We start from the raw sequence: 26,139 nt of genomic DNA on the forward strand, positions 1-26,139 counted from the left end.
TCAGCACAGCTGGGTGGGGTGGCTCCGTGCAGGTGCCACTGCCCCACCTCCAGCCCCTGCTCCTCTGCCTCAGAAATTTCTCTAAGTTGGTCAAAGCCTTTGCACAGGGACAGCCTGGAAGTATGGGGGACCTGGTGGCTAAATTCTCTGCTCCAGAGAGAATTGAGCCGCTTTCTGCACAGTCCCCAAAGGGTCCTCGGCGAGCAGAGCCTCTAGTTGGCCCTGACATGGTGCAGCCATGGCAATGGGTAACCATGGCAATAAGGCCCCCTGCACGGGATGTCACGCCTCCCCTATTTCACACTGCCTGCTCTCTCCTCAGCTCCCTGGGAGCTGCTCCCAAATAGCCACCGTCGCCTCAGGCTCGGCTCCCCAGGCAACTGCCGGGCATGCCTTCTTCAGCCTCGGAAACCGGCTCCTTGGGTCTGGGCGATGGGGGCTGGGAATCCAGGTTGGAACCAGACCCACGCTCACACCACACACACACACACACGCACCACGCATCCCTGCGACTGCGATGCCACAGGCACGCGCCACACACTGATACACATGCATGTGCCATCCCGGACACACGCACACCCCACAGGCCCCCCGCGAGCAGCCCCCATCCGCCCCGCACACCCGCACATCGCACACAGGGGGCACGTGCGCTCGCTCAGGCTCTCCCCCGGCCCCCCGCCCGTTGCCCTCCCGCAGAGGGGCTGACCGGGGGGCGTGGACGAGGCTGGGCCTGTAAGCACCCGGGGGACGTGCCCCCCACCTGATGGCTTTCTCCGGGGGCTCTTTGCCTAGAGTATCTCGGAAGAGTGTTCTCCAGACCCGAGCATGGACGAATGAATGGTCGCATTAATGAAATGCGTTGGCCAGAGCCCCACGCTCTGTCCCTCGTGCTCTGGTTTTATTGGCGATACTTCCAGGCAGCCTGCTTGGGATCAGCCTCCCTGCTGGGTCCCCTGCCTGGAAAGGAGCAGGTGGCTGCACCCAGAGCTGGGGCAGAGAGGCCGCAAGGTCCGTGGGCTCCCGGCGACTCTGACGGTCTGCCCCTGCTGGATCTCAGGGGCTCTTTCCTTCGCTCCTGGGGGGACGCCAGGTTCTGCCCGCACGAATCCAGCCACCTCCAACCCCTCCCCGGAACGCCCCCCTGGCCCCCCAGCCTCAGCAGAGGCCCCGTCCACTGTGCGGAGCCCCCTGCCCTCCCTGGGAAAGTCCCCGCCCTGGTTCACCCTGGCCGGACCCCAGCCACCTCTTACCACTTCTTCCCACACTCCCCAAACAGCCCTCGGGTCTGTCCCCAGCCCCCCGCCCTGGGCCCTTTGTCACGCCCACGGCCTCCTTCCAGCTCCTCCCTCCCCACCAGCTTCTCCCAAGTCCATTCTCAAAGCAGCACTGGGGCTGGCCTCCTCGGTGGGCAGGGGCCCAGCTCCCCCAGGCCAGGATGGACTCGGGGGTCCCAGGAGCTTGTGTATGTAGGAGGTGCCATCTCAGCCCCAGGCCATGAGCTGCTGAGGCAGGTGGGCAAGGAGGGTGCTGGGAAAGACCTCAAGGTTGTCGAGACCAACGCAAACCCAGGTAGAGTGACCGCCTCCTGCCAGGGTGCTGCGGACAGCGCTGGGGCCGAGCCGGTGGCGGGTGGCCAGAGCCAGGGAGAAGAGCATGCTGGCTCCTCCTCCCACCAGGAGGCGGCCAGGGTTGGCCTTGCTGCCCCCTTGTCCCCCTGGCTCCTACCGCGCCCTCCGGTACCTCCCCAGGCAAGCCAGCCTCCTTTCTCAGTCAGGCTCAGCTCCTGCGTGCCCCAGGGCCTTCGCCCGTGGTTCCCCTCTGCCCAGAAGCGCCATCCAGGTCTCAGCCCACACACAGGTCCTCGGCAAACATCCCCTGGAGGAATGTTCGCAGGCGGGGTAGGGACGGGGTCGGCTGGGCTGACGGCTCTCTGGACAGCTCACCCTCTGTGCCAATGCCTGACACTCCGACACTCCAGCAGTGAGCGCCCCTGCATGTCCTGGAGGGGGACGGTGGGCTGGGGTGGGTGGAGGGGCTTTGTGAACAGTGGGGTGGCCGGGGCAGGGGAGGTGGTGAGATGAGGCGCTAACCCTGGGCCAGGACCCAGCCACAACCTCTCAGCCCGTGTCCCCCAGAGCTGGGCCTCAAGGCTCCAGGGACAGCCACCGCAGTGCCTGCCGCACACGCCACAGCCGCAGCGCAGACCCGGCCACAGCGGGCCTGGCCCGGCGAAGACCTGCGCACCCCAGGGGACATGCTTTCCCCCCTCGTCATGGGACACAGCCCCGTCTCACCCCCCATTGAGCCATGGCCACGGACAAGTGCACTCTGAGGCTGCCGGCTGCTCTGCCACGTGCTGCCGTGACTCCGTGGTGCCCACGCTGCACCTCGCATGACCCCAGCCATTTGCCTGGAGAAGGGTGCAGCCCTGAGCCTTGGCTCACAGAGCACGGGGTCCGAGTAGCCCCCTGCCCCTCCGAGGTGTTCTGTCGGGAGCCCCCCGCGGTTGCTGTTCGGGTCCCAGCGGATCAGGAATCAGAGCTCACAGGCACATTCTCTCCCTAGAACCCAGGCTTGCTTTCAGACTGAGCTCAGTTCTCACCACCCCAGCCCTTAATTTTAGGGCCCAGTTTCTGAATTCTTTCTCTCCCAGCAAATAGACCTCTGTCCGGTCACTGGACACTGACACACTCAGGCCAGACCCCACAGTGGGAAACTCCCAGGAGGCTCCGAAGCCATCCCGACAGCAGTCTCCCTGCGCTTCCAGGGCCGTCCACAGCCCCGTGATGGCCGAGGGCCGAGACTGACATCCCTGCCAAGGGACCGTCATTGTAACAGAGACGGTGGGTGAGCCACAGCTGCTCGGGGAGCCTGGCCCCACTGGACGCCGCGGGTCGCGGCAGCCTGAGGACAGCACCTGCCGCACTGGCACCCGAGCAGGGCGGCCGTGCTGCACCCAGCCCCAGCTCTGCGCCTGGCCCCCGGGCTTCACGGAGTGGCCGCGGCTGCGGATGGACACGGGCCTCCCTCGGCTCTGCGGCCAGCTCCGCCGTGTGGCCTGGGCCGAGTCTCCCTTCCCAGCCCCTGGACCCCCGCGGGAATGTGGGGGCAAGAGCCAGAGGAGAAGCAGGGCTGGGCCAAGCACGGCCCGAGCCCCTCCCGGCACCCCTGCTGCCCTTGGCATTGCTCTCCGTCCTCACCGCCACAGGCCCAGCCTCTGGCCCAAGACCCTTCTATCCCCCTTCCAGCTCAACCAGCCCACACCCGCCCCGATGCACCCAGGGGCCCCCCGTGAGTGCCTTCTCTCTCCAGGCCTCAGTTACCCCAATTGTGAAACGGGCTGGACTCTTGTTTTAACCTGTCCAGTCTTTTGGAAACACCCCCTGGGCATTCTTGGAGCAGCTGCCCCCCCCTCCCCATGTGTCCCCAAGACCGACACAGAGCTGACTTGCCCCTAGCTCCAGGAAGGTGCAGCCCGGCTAATACTCCTCACTCTCCAGGTCTGTGGCCACGGTGGGAGCTGGGCTGCGCAGAGCCTGGCTGCAGGCGGCTGCCCTGGGCTCTCTCTGGAGCTATCCATGAGTGTGCCCAATTTAAGAGTGTCAGGGCCGTCCCACCACAGGGGCACCGGAAGAACAACAAGGAGGTGGATTCTTACTCATAATGTTTCACCACCTGGATCGAGCTATTCCTGAAAGCAGCCACCTTGGTTTCTTATGCCTTCCGAACCTATAAATTATTTTTGTTTCAGCTGGTTGGGTCGGGTTTCCCCCGTAGTATCAGGCAGAGCCTGACTCAAGCAGAGGATGGCTGTCCTAGCCTCTAGGCTGGAAAAAACCAGGAAACTTCTACTGCCAGGCGGAGCCAGATCAGGAGGATCACGGGGTCCAGGGCCCCCCTCTCCCACTCCAAAGCGAGAAAAGCACATCATTACCCTCCTCCCACGCCAGTGTCTCCGGGGTGGTGATCCATCCTGTGGGCCGGTTCTCCGCGCCCTCCCGCCTCCACGTGAGGGCGCTGGGGTGGGGGTGCAGCTTTCCCCGCCCTCTCGATGCCCACCCCGTGCACCCCAGACTCAAGGGCACAGAAAAACGGGAGTCCAGTGCGCAGCGCAGAAGGCGGGAGAGCAGAGAGAGGCGGCCGGGCCCCGCTTGGGGAAGCAGGGCGCACCGGCGCTCGCCGGAGGCCGGGAGTTTGACAGGTGAGGGGTCCCCCAAAGCCAGCTCGGGTGCAGAGCGCGGCCCGCGCCACGCCCAGGGGCTGCGCTCGGGGTTCGTCGCCTGACGGTTCCATCCTGGGGGGGCCTGGAACGCCGGCCTGGACACTTGGCCTTGACGCTGTGCCCGGGAAGCAAGCGAGACGCAGAACCAGGTGCGGGTGCGCAGGGCCGCAGGGGGCAGAGGCGGCCGCCGGGAGGCGGAGAGCGCGGGGCGGCGGCGGCGGCTGGTCTCGGGCGCCCCGCCCCGCGCCCCTCCCGCTCGCGCTGCCCCGGGCGGCCGCCAGGCGGCACCGCGCTCCCCGGGCGGGCGGCGGGCGGCGGGCGGCGGGCGGCGCCCCGGGTCGGCGGCGCGGCGGCTCGCAGCGGGCGCTGCCAGGAGCCGGGCCGGGGTCCGGGCGCGCGGGGAGCCGGTGAGTAGGGCCGCGCGGGGCACGTGGCGCGGCGGGCGGGGCGCGGGGCTCGCGAGCGCCGGGGAAGGGGCGCGCGCGGCGGGGAGGGCGGCGGGGATCGCGAGGTCCGGAGGGGCGTGTGCGGGGCAGCGAGTCCCGCGCGCGACGCCGGGCGGCGGGGCGGGGCGCGGGGACGCCCGGGCGCGACCCGGGGCGCAGGTGCGCGCGCGCGTGGCCGGCGGGCAGGGGGAGAAGCCCGAGTGCGCGGCCCGCGCGGCGGCGGCACCCACGGCCCGGCCAGGGCTGCGGGGTGCGCGCGGGTGCGCCCGGAGGGGCTGAGGGCCAGCGCCGGGGTCAGCAGGGGGCCGCCTGTGCGGGAGCCCCGGCCTGGCCGCGCCCCCGCCGCCCCCTGCACTCGCCGCGAGCCGCGAGCTTCCGGAGAGTCGGGTGGGAGGACAAGCCAGCCCGGACCCGACGTCCCCGCCTCTCCCTGGGCGAGCCACGCCCCTCTCTGGGCCTCAGTTTCCCCGTCTGTGAAATGGGGCCAGCGGGGCAGACCCGCTGGTGAAGGAAGGGAAGCGCCCTGGCTAAGGGGCAGCGGGCGTTGCCACCCCCGCAGCTGGGACGGGATCTGAGCAAAGGACGGAAATACCTTCCCGCAGAGTGGGTGGGATCTGCTCGGGGTCCCGGGTGCGGCCCTCGCGCAGGGTGGCCCCAGGCGGCGCCGGGGGGCCACCGTGTCCGCTCCTCTTTGCGGTCGGATGGGGGAAGGGAGGCTTGGCGCGGGTTGGGGCAGGGGTGTTCGGACCCCGCTGCATGCCCTGCGTGGGAAGCAACGCGACTAGGAAAGACGCGGTAGCGTGGGTGATGGAGGCGGCCCCTCGCCCCCGGCCTTCTGCGCGCGGCGGGAGAGATTCTCCTGAGCCTCGGAGGGCCGGGGAAGTATCCTAGGAAGGTTTACCTCCCAGACTGTGTCCCCACTTTACAGTTGAAGTAACTGAGGCATAGAGGGGTGACAAGACTTGTTCAAGGTCTCAGGGCCATGAAATGGCAAAACTGGGATGAGATTTCAACCCCGTTGGGACTGGCTCCAAAAGCCGCGCTCTAGCCCTTGCGCACGGTGGACCAGGGAGGCAGAACTGTCCACTCGCTCCGCACACTCTTTGCACCCACCCTCGCCCCCCAACTGGGCTGGCGGCTCCTGCCCGGGTAGTTCTTACAAGCTGGTGTAGGAGACCGGAGCTAAACAAGGCATCAGATGAAAAGCCGAGGTGGTGGCAGATGATACAAGTGTTAGGAAGAAAATAAAACAGGGCGATTGGGGCAGAGAGAGGCGGGCGGGGAGCAGCCGGCCAGGGAGGGGCTCCCTGGGGCGCGCTAAGGGCTCTGATTACCAAGTGAATGAAGGGGCGAGCTGGTGTGAGAAGCTCTGCGGGCACAGCAGGTGCGAGGCCCCTGAGGCAGGCGGTGTCGGTGGGTGGGAAGGGCTGAGCAGAGCCTGTGAGGGGAGGCTGGTGAGGTCGGGGTTTTCCTCTAGGTGCGGTGTGCAGCCCTGCACGGTTTGAGAGGGGGAGCCTTGATGGGTGCCCCCCCAGGGCGGGAGAGGGAGCAGGGGCGCAGCGAGGAAGCTCTGGAGTCGTCCAGGGGTCCAGGCAGAGCGGGACGGCTCTGCACAGGGCAGCTGCCGGGGGCTGGAGAGCAATGCGTGAGGCTGCGAGGATGTGGCGAGAGGTGGTAAGAGGAGCCAACGAGCGGCCGCCGGCGGGGTCGGCGCCCTGGGCCGCAGCCACGCCCCCCCCTCCCCCAGGAGGGCCTTGTGCCGCGGGGAGGACAGCCACAGGGACGAGTTTGCGCTCAGGCACCCCCCACTTGCTGACCTCGAGGGGGCGTTCCTGCCTCTCCCCCGGCCTCCGAGTGAAGAGGGGTGAGGATAAAATGAGACGCCGGATGTTGGGGTTCAGCCTGGGGTCTGCGCCCCTTCCAGCTGGTCTCTGTGTCCTGCTGGCATGTCCCCATACGCCTTTGAGCAACGTTCCGGCTCTCACTTGTACTTTGTTTTGGCCGGGAACCTAGAGTCAGCTATTTCTCCAAGAAGCTTAGCTTCCTTTTAGGAGGAGATGGGTTTTAGAAACCAGTGTCCGGGTATTGCAAATGCTCGTTGCGACCAGGTGTCCTTGTCTCTAGGCAGTGGACCCAACCAAGAAATCTCCCTCCCTCCCCTTCTCTCTCTCTTTTTCTTTTTACTAAATATTTATATCTCCGTCTCTTCTCTCCCACAGTGAGAAACTGTTTCCCCTAAACATCAATCTGTGTAATAATTTGCTTAATGCTAGAATGCACCCAAAATAGTTCCAGAATTACTATATCCAAACCACTACCCTCCAAAACCTCCTAAATAAAGATCAGGATTTCTTTGGGTGTGCAGTCTATGTACTGTGTGATTATGTTATCAAGTTGATATACCATTAGCTTCCTTTGTTTCTATTTGCATTCAAATTGGGTTTTTAAATTTAGCCTTTGTGATGTTTTATTTTTTTAATAAAACAGTTCCATGGTTCCAAGGTCAAATGATGTAAAAAGCTATACTCAAAGAAGTCACCATCCCATCTCTGTCTCTTCCACCTTGGTAACCTCTTAAATGGTTTTCTGGTTTATCTTTCCTGTTTCTTTTTGCAAAATAAGTCATTTATATATCATCACAAAAGTTAGCATATGCATCTGCTTTGCACCATGCTTTTTTATTAGTTAAAAATATATCCACTACAAGGTAAACTATAATCCATGCGGTGCAGCTGTGCTCCAAAATATATTCACCAAATGCAATGAATGTGCCACAATGATGAAAGAGGTTGTTGATGTGGGAGGAGTGGGGTAAGGAGGGTGGGGGGTATATGGGGACCTCATATTTTTTAATGTAACATTTTTTGAGACCTATGTATCTTTTTTTAAAAAAAGACAATTAAATTAAAATATATATATATATCCTGAGGAACCATTGTAGCTCAGTGGTTGAGCACCTGCTTCCCAGGTATGAGGTCCTGGGTTCATCTCCAGTACCGTCTTAAAAAATAATAAAATTAAAAAAATATATATATATATATCTGTATGTGTTTGTGTATTTATATATATATATATCCTGACAATCACATCTTATCAGTTCATAGAGACCGTCCTTATTCTTTTCTAAAGCTGCATAGTACTTCACTGTGTGAATGTACCATAGTTTATTATGTACTATGGACGGATATTTGTTTTTTCCCAGGCTTTTAGAATTAAAATATTGAAGCAATTGATAGCTCTGCACCTATGTTGTCCTTATTTGTGGAGGTGTATCTTTAGAATAAATTCTACATGTAGGAATAGATGTGTAATAATTTTGTTAGATATTTCCAAATTCTCTTCTTGAGAGGTTGCATCATTTTGCACTTCCATGAGCAATATATGAGAGTGTATGTTCTCCCCACAGTCCTGCCAATCTGAGAGCTGAGAAATACTCTTTTGGTGTATTTTAATTTACATTTCTATTATGCAGGAAAGCAGACATTTTTTCATATGCTTAAGAGTCATTTAGAAAAAAAAGAAAAAAGAGTCATTTGATTATCTTTGTGAATTGTCTGCCCATTTTCCTTTTGTAGTTTCCATTTTCCTATTGGATGCTTGGTCTTTTTTTCATGGATTTTAAAGTTTGTTAGTATCTGTATTATGGAGGTTAGCTCTTTTATATATATATATTTTTTATATTGCAAGAATTCACCCTCCCCCCCCCTTTTTTTTTTTTTGCTTTGTTTATGGTGGGTTTTGCCATTCTTGTTTTTGAGTAGTTGAATTATCAGACTTTTATAGCATCTAGATCATAGAATGGCTTTTCCCACCCCGATTATAAAGGAATTCACCCATCTTTTCTTCTAATATGTTCTGGGTTTTGTACTAATTTCATGAATCCAATTTAATCTCATTCCAAATGGCTATCCTCTATTCCAACATCATTTATTTTAAAAGTTTGTATTGGGGGTAGGAAATGGGGAGTTAATGCTTAACTGGTACGTATATTTGAATGTGATTAAAGGGGGAAATTTTAGGTTATATATATGTTACTAGAATAATTTTTTTAAGCATTCACTGTACAACGTGAACAAGTATGTAAACTATGAATGTACAAGAATGTAAACTCTGGGTTATAGTTAGTAATCTAATTATAGTTGTTTCATCAATTGAAACAAAGATACACTAACGGAAAGTGTTACTAATAGGGCGCTCTGAATTTTCTGCGTGACTTTTCTGTAAATCTACAATTTCTCTAATAATTTTATAAAAACAGAAAAAAGTCCGTTTTCCTCCAGCGATCTGAGAAACACTTTTATCGTAAACCAAACATCCAAATGCACGTGGGCCCATCTCTGTACTTTGCAGTCTGTTTTACAGGTCTGCCTATCTGTTCATTTGGTACCCACAGCTGTAATCACAGACTTTTTACAGGGCTTTACTATCTGGTGTGATTTGTCTATTTCTGTTGCTTTTCATTTAAGAGGTTTCCAGCTAATCTACTATGTTGCTGGGACCTTTTGTTGGGATCATATTAAATTTTTATAATATCTTGAGGAGAATTGACAGCTTTGTGAAGTTGACTCATCCTATCAAAATCAAGGATGTCTATTGTTCAAGACTACTAAGTGCTTTGGGGGGTGTTTCAAGGTTTTCTTCACAGAGGGTTTTCACATTTCTTGTAAGTTTCTCTGTAAGTATTTTATCTTGTTTGTTGCTATTATAAGTGATTTATTCTTCCGTTATATCTCCTAACTAGTTTTTGTCTGTGTATGTGTTATTTTGTATCTTTCTACCTTCCTTTTTGGTATCTTTCTACATTTATTTTGGTGCTGTTAGTTCCATCGTTGCTTCTCTTAGGCATTCCAGGTATTCTGTCTTCTGCAAATAGATAATTTTACTTCTATTTGACTGATTTTAGGCTTCTACTTGCTTTATCTTATTTAATTAAATTGGCTAAATACCTCCAATTCAATATTAAGTGGGTTTTTGAAAAATAATGACAATCCTTTCTTTGTTCTTGATCTTAGAGCTAAGAATTAAGATGCTGACTTTAAGACTGAGATAGATAGATGATAGATCTTTATGTATATATATCATGTTAAAGAGATACCCATTAATTTCATTAATTTCTATTTTATTGAGTTTTTTAATATCAGGAATGGGTGTTGATTTTTATCAGAGCCATACATGGAAATAATCGTATACTATCCTCCTCAGCATTCTCGCTGTGGTGACCCGTGCTAAGGGATTTGAAGCGTGAAGTCCCTTGTCTCCTAGTTATACTGTGGGTGTGGGCTCTGTTTACTCTCCTGGTTCATCTCTATGGGGTTTTGTCATGGAGAGATTTGTTCTTAGGTGGCTGCTCTTATCTTACGGGAACCGGAAGATGTCCCCAACCTTTGCTGATGTCTTGTCGTTTTTTTGTTTTTCCGTTTTTTATGCTTGGAACGCAGATCAGATGAGCTTGGCCCAGATCACAGAGGGCTGTGCCTCTGCGGGGTCCAGGCTTCTTGTTCCTCACGCTAGAAGCCAAACCCAGGGAGGTGGGGCTCGAGCTGCTGAGCGCAGCTTCCCCGTGGGAGGTCCCAGGTTCGGTTCCCATGCCTCCTGAAAACAAGCAAACAGACGAAAAACCAGTTCAGGGAGCCGAGGTGGCTCAGTGAGTAAGCACCAGCTTCCCACATACGAGGTCCCGGGTTCCAACCCCAGACCCAGCACCTCAAAACAACGACAACAACAACAAAACCCAGGAGTCTTTCCTGCCACCACCCTCACTCTTTTCATTTATTTATTTAGTCATTGAGATGAAATTCTCAGAACATTTTTAAGCGAGCAATCCAGTGGCATTTAGTACATCTGCAATATTGTGTATACAGTTACTGCCTCTGTCAAATCCCAAAACTTTGCTGTCGCCCCAAAATAAAACCCTGTATCCGTTAAGCAGGCACTTCACCTTCCCGTCTTCCCCAGCCACCGGCAACCATTAGCCAGCTTTTGGGCTCTATGGATTTGCCTGCTGTGGATATTTTATGTAAGTGGAATCATGCGATGTTTGTCCTTTCATGTCTCTTCTGACATGTGCAAGTTTTTAAGGTTCCTCCGTGCTGTTGAATGTATCAAAACTTCTTTCCTGGGAGCAGAGGTGGCTCAAGTGGCTGAGTCCCGCCTCCCACATGGGAGGTCCCGGATTGGTGCCCAGTGCCTCCTGAGAAAACAAAATCTAACAACAAGCAAAAAAAAAAAAAAAAAAGGAAAAAACAACTCAGGAGAGCCGATGTGGCTCAGTGGTTGAGCGCCTTCTTCCCACAAACAAGGTCCTGGGTTCAATCCCAACCTCAAAAACAAACAACAACAACAACAAAAACGTGTTTCCTTCCACGGATGCTATAATGTTCCGTTGCACGTATGGCACACTCTGCACCTGAATCTATCAATTGTAACGCATTTGTTTTACCTTAGTGTTCGCTCTATATATTTTAGGAGGTACTAGAGATCGAACCCAGGACCTCATCCGTGGGAATCAGGCGCTCATCCACTTGAGCCGCATCCGCTCCCCAGTGCCGGTTATCTTTGCTAATCATTTAAGAGTAAGTTGCCATAACGCCACCCTCACCCTTAAATACGTCATTCTCCTGCAAAACTTTAATTCAGTTTTCACACTTAGAAATTCAACATTAGCACAAGAATACAGTCCCTATTCCACTTTCCCCAATAATGTCTTTTGGGGCCTTTTTTAAAACTCCATGATCCAATCAGTGCTCAATCATTGCATTTGCTTATCCCCAAAGAGTCCCATCCTAGCTGTACCAGAAGCAGCGAGACACATCGGGACTCTTGGGGAAGTGCCATGGTCCAGAGAGACCAGGTGGCTGAGAAAGACATCGGATGAAGGATGGTCACACATACACTGTCAGTGAGCGTGTCCCCTTCCCCATCGGTAGAGACTTGAGAGGAGCCACACTGATCCCATCCTCGGGGCCGGACCCCTGGCTCTACATTTGGGGGTGAATTTGGGTCTCAGGAAGCCACTCCTCAGAAAGTCCCACCCTGGTGTTACTCAGAAAGTTTGCTGTTAAATGTCACTTTGTAATACAGGATAGTCGTTGAATGCTTACTGTCTATCAGGCACAGTGTGCCAAGTTGTTTGTAGATATAATCTCATGAGAATAGAAATTAAATAGAAAAAAAAAACACTAGAGGAAAAGTTCCTTGAAATATTAATGAAATTGATAATCTCCTTAGCAAGACGGACAGAAACAGAGAAAAAACACAAATTGCCAATATCAGGAATGAAAGAGGGACAGCTGCTACAGAGTCCACAGATCTTAAAAGGATGATGAAGAACTTTATATTAATGAATTTGATACTTTAAATAAAATGGACAAATGCCTTGAAAGACATACCGTGCCAAAACTGACCTAAGAAGAAATAGAAAATCTGAGCAGTACTATTTTTCTGTTAATGAAATTGGGTTTATAATTTAAAAAGAGATGACTTCCCTGGTGAATTCTATCAAATATTTAAGGAAGAAATACCATTACATTTGATTAGCAAAAATTAATACATCTGACAATAACAAAGGCTGGAGAGGATGTGGATGAATAGAAATCCTTATGATCTGTGTGTGGGACTGTGAACGGGCAGCACCCATTTGGAAGAGAACTTGGAATTCTCTAGTCAGACCCTACGAAGGAGCAGCTCCACTCCTGGGTATATCTCCAAGATAATTTTGTGGACATGTGCTCCAGGAGGCCATTTACAAGCAGCCCAGCTCTTGATAGAGACAACTAGACTCAGCCCAAGTTCCCTTCGCAGGAAAGTAGAAAAAGAAATTGTGGTACCGTCCCATAATGGCCTGTTAAAAAGATAAATCTTAGAAACAGCATGTTAAGTGAAAAAAATCAAGTCACAGAAGACCATTTACAAGATGATACTTTTTTTTTTTAGCTTTTAAAAGCAAACAAACTATATAATATATTACGTAGGGATCCATATTCCTGAGATTAAAATTTTTTAATGAATTTCTTTAAAACTCCAGCTCATGGCAATGTCTTGGTAGGTATGGGATAGGGGAGTGCACAGTTGAAGAAAATGGATTGGCTGATGATACTTCACTTCTTAATTGGGTGGAAGAGCTTCAGGCATCTAATTTATTACCATGCTTCATGACTTACATCTACATTATAGTAGTCTCTTTATGTAGCACATATCACATAAAATCATTTTTATTTTAAAGTAAGCTTTATTTCAACTACAGAAAATAAAATAAAGACAAAAGGCAGCTGAACAAATTTTGGGAGCAATCCTTAAAAACCAATCTGTGCTCCTTTATGTATCTTTCTGGATACTGCAGAAACAATTGATTTTGTTTTTAGGGTTAAATGGGATAAATGTGCCTGGACAGAATTTCTTTTTAAGTTGGATTTTCTGTTTATTTGCCACAAAAGCATCTTAGTCAATACATGAATATATTGTAAAACACACACAAATGGCATCAGACTGTACACACTGTGCCGCAAAATGATTTAAGTTTAATAAATAGAGAATGCATACAAAAGTTAGGTATAGAGCTCAAATAACTTGTTATAAGACTATTTGGATTTTTAAACAGTATCTCTGTGTTCATTTTGATAAAAGTGTGGTCTTGTAGAAATGTGTCCATTTTATCTAAATTTTCAGGATTTTTGTCCTAATGTTGGACAGAAGTGTTTAAAGAATTTTTTGTCTTTATTTTTTTAATATTACATTTAAAAAATATGAGTTCCCCATATACCCCCTACCCCCCTCACCCCACTCCTCCCCCATAGCAACAATCTCCTCTATCATCATGAGACATTCATTGCATTTGGTGAATACATCTCTGAGCACCGCTGCACCTCATGGTCAATGGTCCACACCATAGTCCACACTCTACCATGTTCCACTCAGTGGTCCATGGGAGGACATACAATGTCCGGTAACTGTCCCTACAGCATCACCCAGGACAACGCCAAGTCCTGAAAACGTCTCTTCCTCCCATTCCCTACCCCAAGCAGTCTCCATGGCCACTTTCTCCACACCAATGCCATATTTTTAAAGAATTTTTTAAAGTAACAATCATTTTTGATGAGTGAGAAAATGTTAAAAAAAAAAAAGAGTTCTGGTATTTTCTTCCCATATCCCTCTTGCTGGTCTGTCCACATGCCACTTTGGAGACCACTAAGTTCATCAAATCATCATGGTCATTGGGGCCCCTTTCTACAGCAGGACTGGTGGCCAGGGCCCAGTATGTGTCCCTGCACTCTTGACCCACACAGACCTGTCAACAAGGGGAGGCAGGGACTATGGAGAGTGGAGGTCAGCCCAAGGGAAGCTCCTGAAAGGAAGCAGCATTCCAGCTGCTCATGAAGGTCAAATAGGAGTCAGGCCAAATATGTGAAGTTGGCAAAGGACAGGAGAAGGATTCCAGACCTGGAATAAATAAATGTCAAGGCATCCCATGTTCATGGACTGAAACACTTCATGTTGTTAAGATTTCAGTGCTACGTGTTGAGGATCAAATCATGTCCCCCACAGAAGACGTGGTCAGAACCCCTGATCCTGTGGGTGTGAGCATAGTTGTAAATAGAATCTTTAAAGATATTAGTTAAGGGGTGCCCACACTAAAGGAGGGTGGGACTTCATCCAATATGGCTGACATCCTTATATGCAAAGGAAATTGGACACGGGAAGCTTCCAGAAGCCAGAAGTCAACGGAACCCAGAAGAGAAAGGAGAGGCCACCATGTGCCTTGCCATGTGACAGAAAAGCCAAGGAACCCCAAATGTTTCCAGCCAACCAGAAGATACCGACCCTGGGAGGAAGCCAGCCTGTTAGCCTCTAAAACCATGAGCCAACCCATTGTCTTGGTCGCATAGTATTTGTTTTAGCAGCCGGGAAACGTAAGACAGAGCCCCATGTGGGGAAGTGTGATCTCCCTGGGACACTTTCCCACCAAAATTATTTCACTTTCTTCAGGACTTTAAATGTTTAGCGGTAGCAACCATCAGTCACCTTGGAAGTGCCTAAATCCTGATCACACCAAGGGCTTTTCCCAGCTGAGCACTCTTCACAACCGGGGCTGATCTGACAAGCCCCTTAAGAATAAAAAATTGCACACTCAGTGGTTTGGCGGAATGTGTGCAAGGCGGAACGCCGAAAGGGTTTCAGGAGGCAGAGATGACAGAGTGGGTGACAGCTGCTCCCGGCCGTGAATTGCAAGGCCCCAGTGGCCTGTGGCTCGAAAACAGATGTGAATGCATGAGCGCAGGCAAATTGGATTAGCACTTTGGATGATGAAAAGGACTTCAAGTAGCCATACATTACCAGTCTGAAATGCTGGCTGGAGGAAATGTATTTATGTTTTGCAAACAGCGAGTGTAAGGAGGAGGAACAAATTAAGTTATTGTGTTGTCACCAGTTTCTTGAGCAGAGTCCTTGGCGGATACACGTTTCGTATAATAAACGTGATCAGTGGCATCATCACCCACCTAATGAGGGGAGGGAGAGAGTAATGTGAAGCGCAGTGCCCCTTCCTGTGGCCATCTGCGTTCCCAGCTGGGACCTCAGCAGACAGGATGGCTCAGTGGCCCTGGCCTCTGAAAGCGGGGAGGGCAACCCAAGGTCACACAGGGCCCAGGCGGAGAGGGACTTTCAGGGACAAAGTCACAGACTTTCTTCTGATTTTTTAAAAAACTCTTCTTATGGAAAAATTCAAAAAGGTCAATATGTAAAAAGTAGGATGAATTTCTGTGGCTATCAATGCACAGCCCATCTTCCTTCAACTAGATTCTCCCTACCCTGTTAGGTAATTCCAGCCACCCTAAGACACCATATTATTTCCTCTGTCGTTCCTTTGATATGCTTCTCTGAACTGATTGGGAATTTATTTTGCATAACCACCAAGCCATCGACACACTAATGAGATGAATAATAATTCCTTACTATCATCTAATGGCCAGTCCTAACGGGATGCTCAAGTTATTTCAAAAATATCCTTTTCAAATCAGGATCTAAATAAGGTCCATGTATTGCACTTAGTTTTTGTAACTCCTACGTTTCTTTTATTCTTTAATAGCCGTTCTTTCCTCTCCCCCTCTTTTGGGGCTGTGGGGGGTCATTCCATTGATTTATTAGTGAAGCTGGGGTGTTCCTCTTGTAGAGTGTCATGTTCTGGATTTGGCTGTTTGTCTCCTTGTCATGGTATTTAACTCTTTCGTCTACCCCCCCCCTTCCTTTAAATGGGTAAAGTATTGCTCTCCAATAATACCCTGCAAGCCATGTGAATAATTTTGAATTTTCTGGTAGCCACATTTGTTTCAACAAATCAATTTTATTGATACATATTAATAAAGCATAAATCCATCCAAAGCGTACAATGAATGGTATTTGATATAATCACATATTTGTGCATTCATCATTTCAGTCATGCTTAGAGCACTTTCATTATGACAATAATAAGTATAATAATAAAAAGACGAACAAAGCTTGTCACCTCTCGATCTCTCTCTGCGTCCCCTGCTGAACATAGCTGCCATTCTTTTTCCTTCTTTCTGACATATTTGTATTTATATTTTGTAAAAACAGTTTTATATATGCAATATGACCCATATTCGTGTTTTACATGAGGTTTTACTATCTTATACAGTCCCATGTTATAGTTTTAGTTTTCCTTCTAGTAATATACATGACCTTAGCCTTTCCCTTTCAGCCACTGTCACACCCATATAATAGCACTGCTAGTTCTAAACACCAGGATATGCTTTCACCATTTCTAGTCACTTTTAAAGGTTTACCAACAACCTTTTTACCAATTCTGTACAGATTAACCCTCAGATTTACCTTCTCTGCACTCCTTCTATTTTCTGGTGACCTATATTCTAATTATTAACTCCACGAGTTTACACAGTATATTAAGTTCATAATAGGGGGATGGGGAGTATATGGGGACCTTATATTTTTTGAATGTAACATTTTTTTAAAAATAGAGAGAGAGAAAAAAAAAGAAAGAGCAGTAGTCAGAGTCACAGGAAAAGTTGAAGAAATCTCCGGCTTTCAGGTGTAATTCTCTATTGGCTGCTGAGAGAGATACCTCTAACGTTCGTGCAAGAAATAACGTCCTGCCACGAGGAATCAGCTGCTGGTTTAGAAGGAGATGAGCGACAAGGTCTCCTGCTGAACTCTGCCGAACATGAAAGAACAGACCAGGAAGATCTGCGCCATTGTCACACCGGCTTATTGGTCGCCCATTTCTCGATAAGAAGGGATTTAAAGTTGGCCATACTGCATAGTATTTATGATTTGCTGAAAATATGTATTTCATCTTTAAGTCGAAGAGTAAACTATACATCATTCTTTAAAAAAAAAAAGTTCACAATAGTGCAATCATATAGTATTTGTCCTTTCGTCTGGCTTGCTTCACTCAACGTGCTGTCCTCCAGGTCCATCCAAGCCCTGTGCTTCATGACTTCATTTCTTCTTACCACCGCGTAATTTTCCATGGTGTGAATATACCATAGTTGGTTTATCCATTCATTGGTTGATGGACACTTGGGTTGTTTCCAGCTCTCGGCAATCGTGAGCAACGCCGCTGCAAGCACCAGGTGCGGGTGTCTGCTCGTATCTCTGCTCTCAGTTCTTCTGGGTATAAGCCTAGTAATGGTATTGCCAGGTCCCACGGCAAGTCTATATTCCACTTCCTCAGAAACTGCCAAACCGTTCTCCACAGTGTGGTGGCCACATTTTTAAAAGGTGCAATTAATAATAATGTATTTATGTAACCCAATATATCCAAAATATCATTCCAACATGTAATCAAACAAAAATTACTAATGGTATATTTTTAACTATTTCATTATTGTAACATATATATACCAAAATATTGACCATATTCTTGTGTACAATTTAATAGCATTCATTACATTCACTAGATTGACCATCACCAAGATGCATTATCCCCACTTTTCATCACCTCACCAGAAGCTCCACACCCGTTAAGTGATAACTCCCTCTTCCTGCGCCCACCTCCCCACGTTCCTGCTGACCTGTAATCTACTTTCTGTCTCTCTGAATTTTCTTCTTCTATTCTTTTTTCATACCAAGTCTTCAAAACCAATGAGTATTTAATGCTTACAGCACACCTCAATTTGAATGCTAAGTTTTCATGGGAAATACTTGATATGCATTTAGATTTCATAAAAATGACAGTTGAAAAATTAGATTTATGTATCCAAGTTGACCCAAACATACTTAAAAATGTTTCAATAACTGTATCAAGTAGCAGCTTTTATAAACTTCTTTTGAAATGTAGTGAGACAGATATTGATCTACCGTAAACTACATCTTAGAAGTGTATTTGGCAGATTCGATTATGTGCCTCGATTTAGACTCGTTCTTAATCTTAACCCGCATTCCTGTGGGTGTGAACGCGTTATAAATTGGACCTCTGGAAGATGTTTTTAGTTACGGTGTGGCCAGCGGAAGCAGTGTGGGCTGGGCTTTAAGCCGAGTTACTAGAGGTTTTATAACGAGAAGACTCCAGAAGCCAGGGTCAGAGTAGGCCACAGAGGGAAGCTGGAAATCAGCATGGCCAAGAAGAGAGAGGGGGCGACATCACCAGGGGTATTAGTCAGCCAAAGGGGTGCTGAGGCAAAACACCAGAAATCGGTTGCTGTTTATAAAGGGTATTTATTTGGGGGAGAAGCTTACAGTTACCAGGCCATGTAGCGTAAGTTACTTCCCTCCTCAGTCTATTGCCACGTGTTGGGGCAAGATGGCTGCTGACGTCTGTGAGGGTTCAGGCTTCCCGGGTTCCTCTCTTCCCAGGACTCCATTTCTCTCCAGGCTCAGCTGCTCAGCTCTCTCCACAAGGCCAGCTGTAGACTATCAGGTAAATGGCTCTGCCTCTCTCCTTGGGGCTCTGCCATGTCTAAGGAGCCGTCTCTATTCCTCTGTGTTCTTCTCCTGTGTGTTCCCTTCCTGGGCTCCAGCTCAAAACTCCAGCATCAAAAAACTCCAGCTCTGTCCTTCACCAAGTCTTTTATCTGTGAGTCCCCACCACCAAGGGGCAGGGACTCAATGCCCTACGCAGGTGGCCCGATCAGAGCCCTAATCATAATTTAATCATGCCTAGGTACAGACCAGAGTACAAACATAATCCAATATCTATTTTTGGAAGTCATGACTATATCAGACTGCCACACCAGGTCCTCGGAAAGCCACGGAGTGCCAAGACAGCTGGCAGCCAGCACCAGAATGCTACAGTCTTCACGGGAAACACAAACCTTCTCAGTTTCTAGATTTTGGACTCCTCCATGAGCCAGTAAATTCCTGTCATATCAGCCAACCCATCGTGTAGCATTTGTGATAGCACCTCTGCAAACTAAGACAGCGTACAACTGATCAATTCTGACATATGTAGGAACTCATAAAAACCATCACTACAATCAAAATAATGAACATAGTCATCACCCCTAAAAGGTTCCTTATTTGCCTTTATAATCCATTCCTCCCAGCCCTCCCTATCCTCCCAGCTCTAGGCAACCACTAATCTGCTTTCTGTCACTGTAGTTTGCATTTTCTAGAATTTTCTAAAAATAGAATAATATAGTATGTACTCTCTTTTTTGCCCAGCTTCTTTCATTCAACCTGATTATTTAAAAATATATCCAGGGAAGCGGATGTGGCTCAAGCAGCTGGGCTCCCGCCTACCACATGGGAGGTCCCAGGTTTGGTTCCCAGTGCCTCCTAAAGGAGACGAGCAGGACAGTGAGTTGATACAATGGACTGGCACAGCAAGTGATACAACAAAATGACACAGTGAAGTGATGCAACCAAGAGACTCAGCAAGGAAGCACAATGAGAGACACAACAAACGGAGCGGAGGTGGCGCAAGCAATTAGGCACCTCCCTCTGACATGAGAGGCCCTGGGTTCAGTTCCCAGAACCTCCTACGAAAAAAAGAAAACAAGCAGACAGCAAGCACAAACAACGAAGGGGTGTGGAATAAATAAATCTTTTAAAAAATATGTATATTGTGTGTGTGTGTATATATATATATATCCATGTTGTTTCATGCGACAAGTTTCTTTTTTTGTCATTGTTGGGTCTATTTCCATTGTATGTATATACCACAACTTGTTCATTGCGGTAAGCAGAGTTCTAGGATGGCCCTAAGATTCCATCAGCTGGTGCACATGCCCCTTATAACCTCCTTCCCCTGCGTATGAGAAAGATCACTGAATATGATGGACGATCACTCCCCTGATTAGATTGCATTATATAGCAGAAGGGATTTTACAGATATAATTAAGGTCCTTAGCCAGCTGACTTTGCGTTACTAAAAGGAGACATTATCCTGGGTGGGCCTGACCTAACCAGATGAGCCCTTAAAAGAATGTTTGGGTCTCCCTGAAGTCAGAGGCATTCGGCACTTGAGAGAGGTTCTCCTCCTGGCCCTGAGAAGTAAACTGTCACACTGGGGAGAGGGGCATGGCCTCTTAGCACAGAGGGTCTCCAGCCTATAACCACAAGGGACTGAATTCTGCCAACAACCAGGAGCTTGGAGGAAGACTCCAGGGCTCAGATGAGCCTGCAGCCCCCACTGGCACGAGGAGCTCAGCCTTGTGGATCCTTAGCAGAGAAACTAAAATGGGCCCGGAATCCATCCTGGCCCGTGGGAGCTGCAGGATAAATTTATTTTTTATGCCACTGTAGTTGTGCCAAGTTGTTAGGCGGCAAAAGAAAACTACTGCATGTATCCCCTGACCTGCTGATAGGCAGTTGGGTTGTTTCCAGTTTGGGATTACTCTAATTAAAACTGCTCTGAACATTGATAGCCAAGTCTGTGTGTGTACACCTGCTTTTGTTTTTCTTGGCTAGGTCATATGGTATGTTTATGTGTGATGTGTAAAATCTGCCAAACTCCTTTCCAAAGGGATTGAGCCATTTTATATTCTCACAAGCAAGGTATGACCGTTCCAGCTGCAGCCTTTAGCATGATCAGGCTTTTCAATTTTCACCGTTCTTATGGTTGTGTATTAGTAGCTCGTTGTGACTTCAGTTTTCATTTCCCAAGTAACTAATGATGAGCCTTTTCTCATGTGTTCATTTCCCAAGTAACTAATGATGAGCCTTTTCTCATGTGCTTCTTTGCCATCTGTATATCTTCTTTGATGAAGTGCCTGTTCACGTCTTTTGCCCATATTCTACTGGGTTTGTTTTCAGAGTTTTTTTTAATATATTTAAGATACAAGTTCTTTAAGAATCAGACAATTGATCTGCAAATATCTTCTCCCCCTGTCTGACTGTCCTGACAGTATCTTTTGAAGAACACATGTTCTAAATTTTGATGAAGTTCACTTTATCAGTTTTTCTTTTGGATCATTGTTTGGTGTTTAATCTAAGGAATTTTTACATAGCCCAAGGTACAAAGATATTTCTTTTAGGTTTTCTTTTATAAGCTTTATAGTTTTAGGTTTTGCTGTTAGGTCTATCATTTATTCAGAGTTAGTTTTTGCCTGTTAGGTAGAATGGATCATTGTAATTTTTTGCCTCCATTCCAATTGTTGCCACATCATTTGTTGAAATGACTTTCTTTCTCCACTAAATTTTATTTGCATCTTCCCCAAAAAACAATTGACTATGTATTTGTGAGTCTGTTCATGAACTCTCTATTGAAATCTATTGTATTCCATTGATCTCTTGATCCCAATACCTACCTCTCTGTGTTGATTATGGTCTCTTTAAAATAAGTATATTTTTTAAGATTTATTTTTTTATTTATCCCCCCACCCCCCCATTTCCCCCATTGTCTGCTCTCTGTGTCCACTTGCTGTGTGTTCTTCTGTGTCTGCTTGTATTCTCATTAGGTGGCCCAGGGAACCGATCCTGGGACCTTCCGGAGTTGGAGAGAGGCAATTACTCTCTTGCACCACCTCAGCTCCCTGCTCTACGTCTTCTTATTTTCTCTCCTCTGTGTCTCTTGCTGCATCACCTTGCTGTGCCAGCTCTCCATGCTGGCCAGCACGACTGTGAGGCGGCTTTCCTGATCTGGGTGGAATTCCCATGCTGGGTGGAATTCCCACGCAGGGTGACACTCCTGCACGGTGTGACATTCCCGTGTGGGCCAGCACTCTGCGTACGCCAGCTCGCCCTCACGAGGAGGCCCTGGGCATTGAACCCTGAATCTCCTATGTGGTAGATGGGAGCCTAATTGGTTGAGCCTCATCTGTTTCCCTAACATAAGTCTTGAACTTTGGCTGTGTAAGTTCTCTGACTTTGTTCTTTTTCAGAGTAGTTTTAGCTATTCTAGTTTCTTTGCATTTTGAAATGAATTTTATAATCAACTTGTGGATTTCTACAATCTACAGATCAATTTGGGGAGAATTGTCGTCTTAACAATATTGAATCTTCTGATCCATGAACAGACATTTATTTAGGTCTTCTTTAATTTAATTATTCAGAAATGTTTTATAGATTTTCCATGTTCAAGCTTGCACATCATATGCCAACTGTAACCTTAAATATTGCATGTTTTTGATCTCTTATAAATGCTATTTTTTTTTTAATTTCTCTCCCATTCCCCTCCCACCCCCCTAGTTGTTTGCTCTCTGTGTCCATTCGTTGTGTGTTCTTCTGTGACGGCTTCTATCCTTATCAGGACACCGAATCTGTGTTTCTTTTTGTTGCATTATCTTGCTGTGTCAGCTCTCTGTGTGTGCGGCGCCATTCCTGGGCAGGCTGCACTTTCTTTCGCGCTGGGTGGCTCTCCTTACAGGGCGCACTCCTTGCGCGTGGGGCTCCCCTACACAGGGGACACCCCTGCGTGGCAGGGCACTCCTTGCACGCATCAGCACTGCGCATGGGCCGGCCCCACACAGGTCAAGGAGGCCCGGGGTTTGAATCATGGACCTCCCATGTGGTAGACGGACGCCCTAACCACTGGGCCAAGTCCACTTCCCTAAATGCTATTTTTTTAATTTAAATTTCCAAAATTTTGTTGATGGTATATAGAAGTAAAATTGATTTTTATATACTAATCTGGTGTCCTGAAATCTTGCTGAACTCACTTATTAGTTATAGTGGTCTTGTTACAGATTGCATAATTTCTACATGGATAATCATTCCTTTCATTTGCAAACAGAGACGGTTTTATTTCTTCCAGCTCTGTTATTAGGTGAATAAATGTTTAGAATTATTATGTCCTCTTGATTAATAGACCTTTTTATCAGTATGAAATGGCCCCTTTATCTATTGTAATATTCTTTCCTAATATTTACTCTATCTGATATTAATATAGATATACCAGCCTTCTTTCTTTTTTTCTTCCTGATATTTACTCTATCTGATAGTAATATAGATTTATCAGCTATATTAGTCAGCTAAAGGGATGCTGATGCAAAATACCAGAAACTGGTTGGTTTTTATAAAGGGCATTTATTTGGGGTAGGAGGTTACAGATACCACACCGTAAAGCATAAGTTACTTCTCTCACCAAAGTCTATTTTCACATGTTGGAGCAAAATGGCTGCCGACAGCTGTGAGGGTTCAGGCTTCCTGGGTTCCTCTAGGCTCAGCTTCTTTGTTTTCTCCACAAGGTCAGCTGTAGACTATCAGGTAAAGGTTCTGTCTCTCTCCCTGGGGTTTCTGCCATGTCTAAGGAGCTGTCTCTATGCCTCTGTGTTCTTCTCCTGGCTCAGGTTCTCTCTTCCCAGGTCTTGGTTCTCTTTCCTCTGCATGCTTACTTCCTGGGGCTCCAGCTTAAGGCTTCAGCATCGAAGTCCGTAATAAAAACTCCAACATCAAAAACCCTCCACTCTCTCCTTTGCCATGCCTTTTATCTGTGAGTCCCCACCCCTTGGTGGCCCTAATGATGTGGCCCAATCAAAACCCCAATCATAACTCAGTCATGCCCAAGTGCAGACCAGATTACAAACATAATCCAATATCTATTTTTGGAATTCATAACCATATCAAACTGCTACACCAGCCTTCTTTCCTTTTTTCTTCCTTTTGCTTTTAACCTATTTTTGTCTTCATATTTAAAATGTGTTTCTTGTTGACAGCAGTTAGGTGGTTCTTGCTTTTTATCCAATCTAAAAATCTCTGCCCTTTATTTGGGGGTGTTTATACCATTTATACTTAATGTTATTATTAATTATGTTGGATTTAAATCTACCATCTTGCTATTTGTTTTTCATTTGTTTCATATGTCCTCTGTTCCTCTTATATTCTTTTTTTAAAAAAGATTTATTTATTTCTCTCCCTTTCCCCCCACCAGTTATCTGTTCTCTGTGTCCATTTGCTGCATGTTCTTGTTTTTGTCCACTTCTGTTGTTGTCAGTGGCACAGGAATCGGTGTTTCTTTTTGTTGCATCATCTTGCTGCATCAACTCTCCGTGTGTGCGGTGTCATTCCTGGGCAGGCTGCACTTTCTTTTGCACTGGGCGGCTCTCCTTACGGGGCGCACTCCTTGCGCGTGGGGCTCCCCTATGCAGGGGGCACCTCTGCGTGGCAGGGCACTCCTTGTGCACATTAGCACTGTGCATGGGCCAGCTCCAGACGGGTCAAGGAGGCCCGGGGTTTGAACCGCGGACCTCCCATGTGGTAGACGGATGCCCTATCCACTGGGCCAAGTCCGCTTCCCTTATATTCTTATTATAACTTCTTTTGAATTAATTGGGTATTTTTTGTAATTCCATTTTATCTCCATTGTTAACTTATTAGCTATAGCCCATTGTGTTATTTTAGTGCTTGATTGTTTCAGATTTATAGTATATATCTGTATTTGTTTTCTATTGCTGCCTAACACATTACCACAATCTTACTGGCGTAAAACAAGACACATTTATTATTTCAGTTTCCATGAGTCAGGAGGCTTGGAACAACTTAGCTGGGTCCATTTTGATGAGTCAGGAGGCTTGGCACACTTAGCTGGGTCCTCTGCTCAGGGTCTCATGAGGCTGCAGTCAGGGTGTCAGCTGGAAGCGTGGTCTCATCTGAGGCCCTTCCAAGCTCATGTGGCTGTTAGCAGAATTCATTTCCTTGTGGCTGTAGAATTCAGGGTGGCTCACTTCTTCAAAGCCAGCAAGATCTCTGTGACCTCAAGACCTTCTTTTAAAGAGCTTGCCTGATTAGGTCAGGCTCACCCAGTACAATCTCTCTCTTGATTAACTCAAAGCCAACTGATTAAGGACCTTAATGATAATTTCAACAGTCCCTGCACCTTTTCCTTTTAGTGGAACCTAATCGCAGGAGTGACATCCATCATAGTCACAGGTCTTTGGGACACTCAAGGGGAGGGCATTAAACAAGGTCTGTACTCCAGGGGGTTGTGAGCCTTCTTAGAATTCTGCCCACCATCACATCTATATCTTATCCAAGTCTACTTTCAAGTGACATTATCCTGCTTCACACACAGAATGACGACCTTAAACCAGGATGCTTCCATTCTCCCCTCTCAACCTTGGTGCTATTTTACTTCCACTTATTTATAAGTCCCATTCTACATTGTCATTATTTTTGCTTTAAACAGTAAATGATCTCTTGAAGATATTTAAATAAAGGGGGAAAATTCTTTATATGTACCATGTAGTTATAATTTCCAGTGTTCTGGAATATGTAGATCCCATATTTCAATCAGTATCATCTCCCCTGCCTGAAGGACTTCCTTTAACATTTTTTTTCCTCCTATCTGATTGTGCCATTGTCTTTTTTGGTGCATCACTTTGCCGCGTGGGGGCCTGTGCCTCACCACACAAGTCTGGGATGCCTTTCTTCTTTTTTTTTTACCAGGAGGTCCCAAGGATTGAACCTGGGTCCTTCATATGGTAAATGGGAGCTCAACTGCTTGAGCCACAGCCGCTTCCCTTAAACATTGAAATCTCTTAATGGGAGTGTGTTGGTTTTATTTCATCTTTTCCATATCTGAAAAATTCATTTTTTCACTTCCGTGTCTGAAAGATATTTTCACAGCATAAAGAATTCTAAGTGACAGATTTTTTTAGTACTTTAAAGATGTTATTTCACTGGCTCCTTTGTTGCGTTATTTCTGATGAGAAATCTGTCACCCTATCTAATTCACTAATCTTTCCTCTGCAATGCCTAATCTTTCTTTTGTTCTAACACTAGTTACCCTGGTATGAATGTGTTACCATAAGGATGGCTATTTACAATAGACAGGCCCGCCCAATCCCACGCTACAAAGGACAAACATCTTTTAGTGAGAAGGGGATTTATTATGAGTGCACACGCAAGGAACTGGGGGAATCTTCCCCAAACCAGTTCAAAGTAAGAATGGGCACTAGGGTTTCTAAAGACAAAGGAGGGAAACGGACTTTGGCCCAGTGGTTAGGGCGTCCGTCTACCATATGGGAGGTCCGCGGTTCAAACCCCAAGCCTCCTTGACCCGTGTGGAGCTGGCCATGCGCAGTGCTGGTGCGCGCAAGGAGTGCCGTGCCACGCAAGGGT

General features: G+C 47.8%; 1 protein-coding gene across 3 annotated transcripts in view; it reads left to right on the forward strand.

The window, feature by feature from the left end:
• The first annotated feature begins 3,910 nt into the window (after positions 1-3,910).
• Positions 3,911-26,139, forward strand: part of RASGEF1C (RasGEF domain family member 1C) — a 103,442-nt gene continuing 81,213 nt past the window's right edge. Inside the window, exon 1 of one of the 3 annotated variants that reach the window (XM_004478135.5) lies at positions 3,911-4,371. The gene's annotated coding sequence lies outside the window, so the exon portion shown is untranslated. Of the gene's footprint in view, positions 4,372-4,557; positions 4,630-26,139 lie in introns of those variants that run through there. The other 2 variants (XM_004478136.5, XM_058283246.2) reach the window with 2 other exon arrangements.

This window comes from Dasypus novemcinctus, chromosome 2 (genome assembly GCF_030445035.2).
Source record: "Dasypus novemcinctus isolate mDasNov1 chromosome 2, mDasNov1.1.hap2, whole genome shotgun sequence".
Lineage (NCBI taxonomy): Eukaryota > Metazoa > Chordata > Mammalia > Cingulata > Dasypodidae > Dasypus > Dasypus novemcinctus.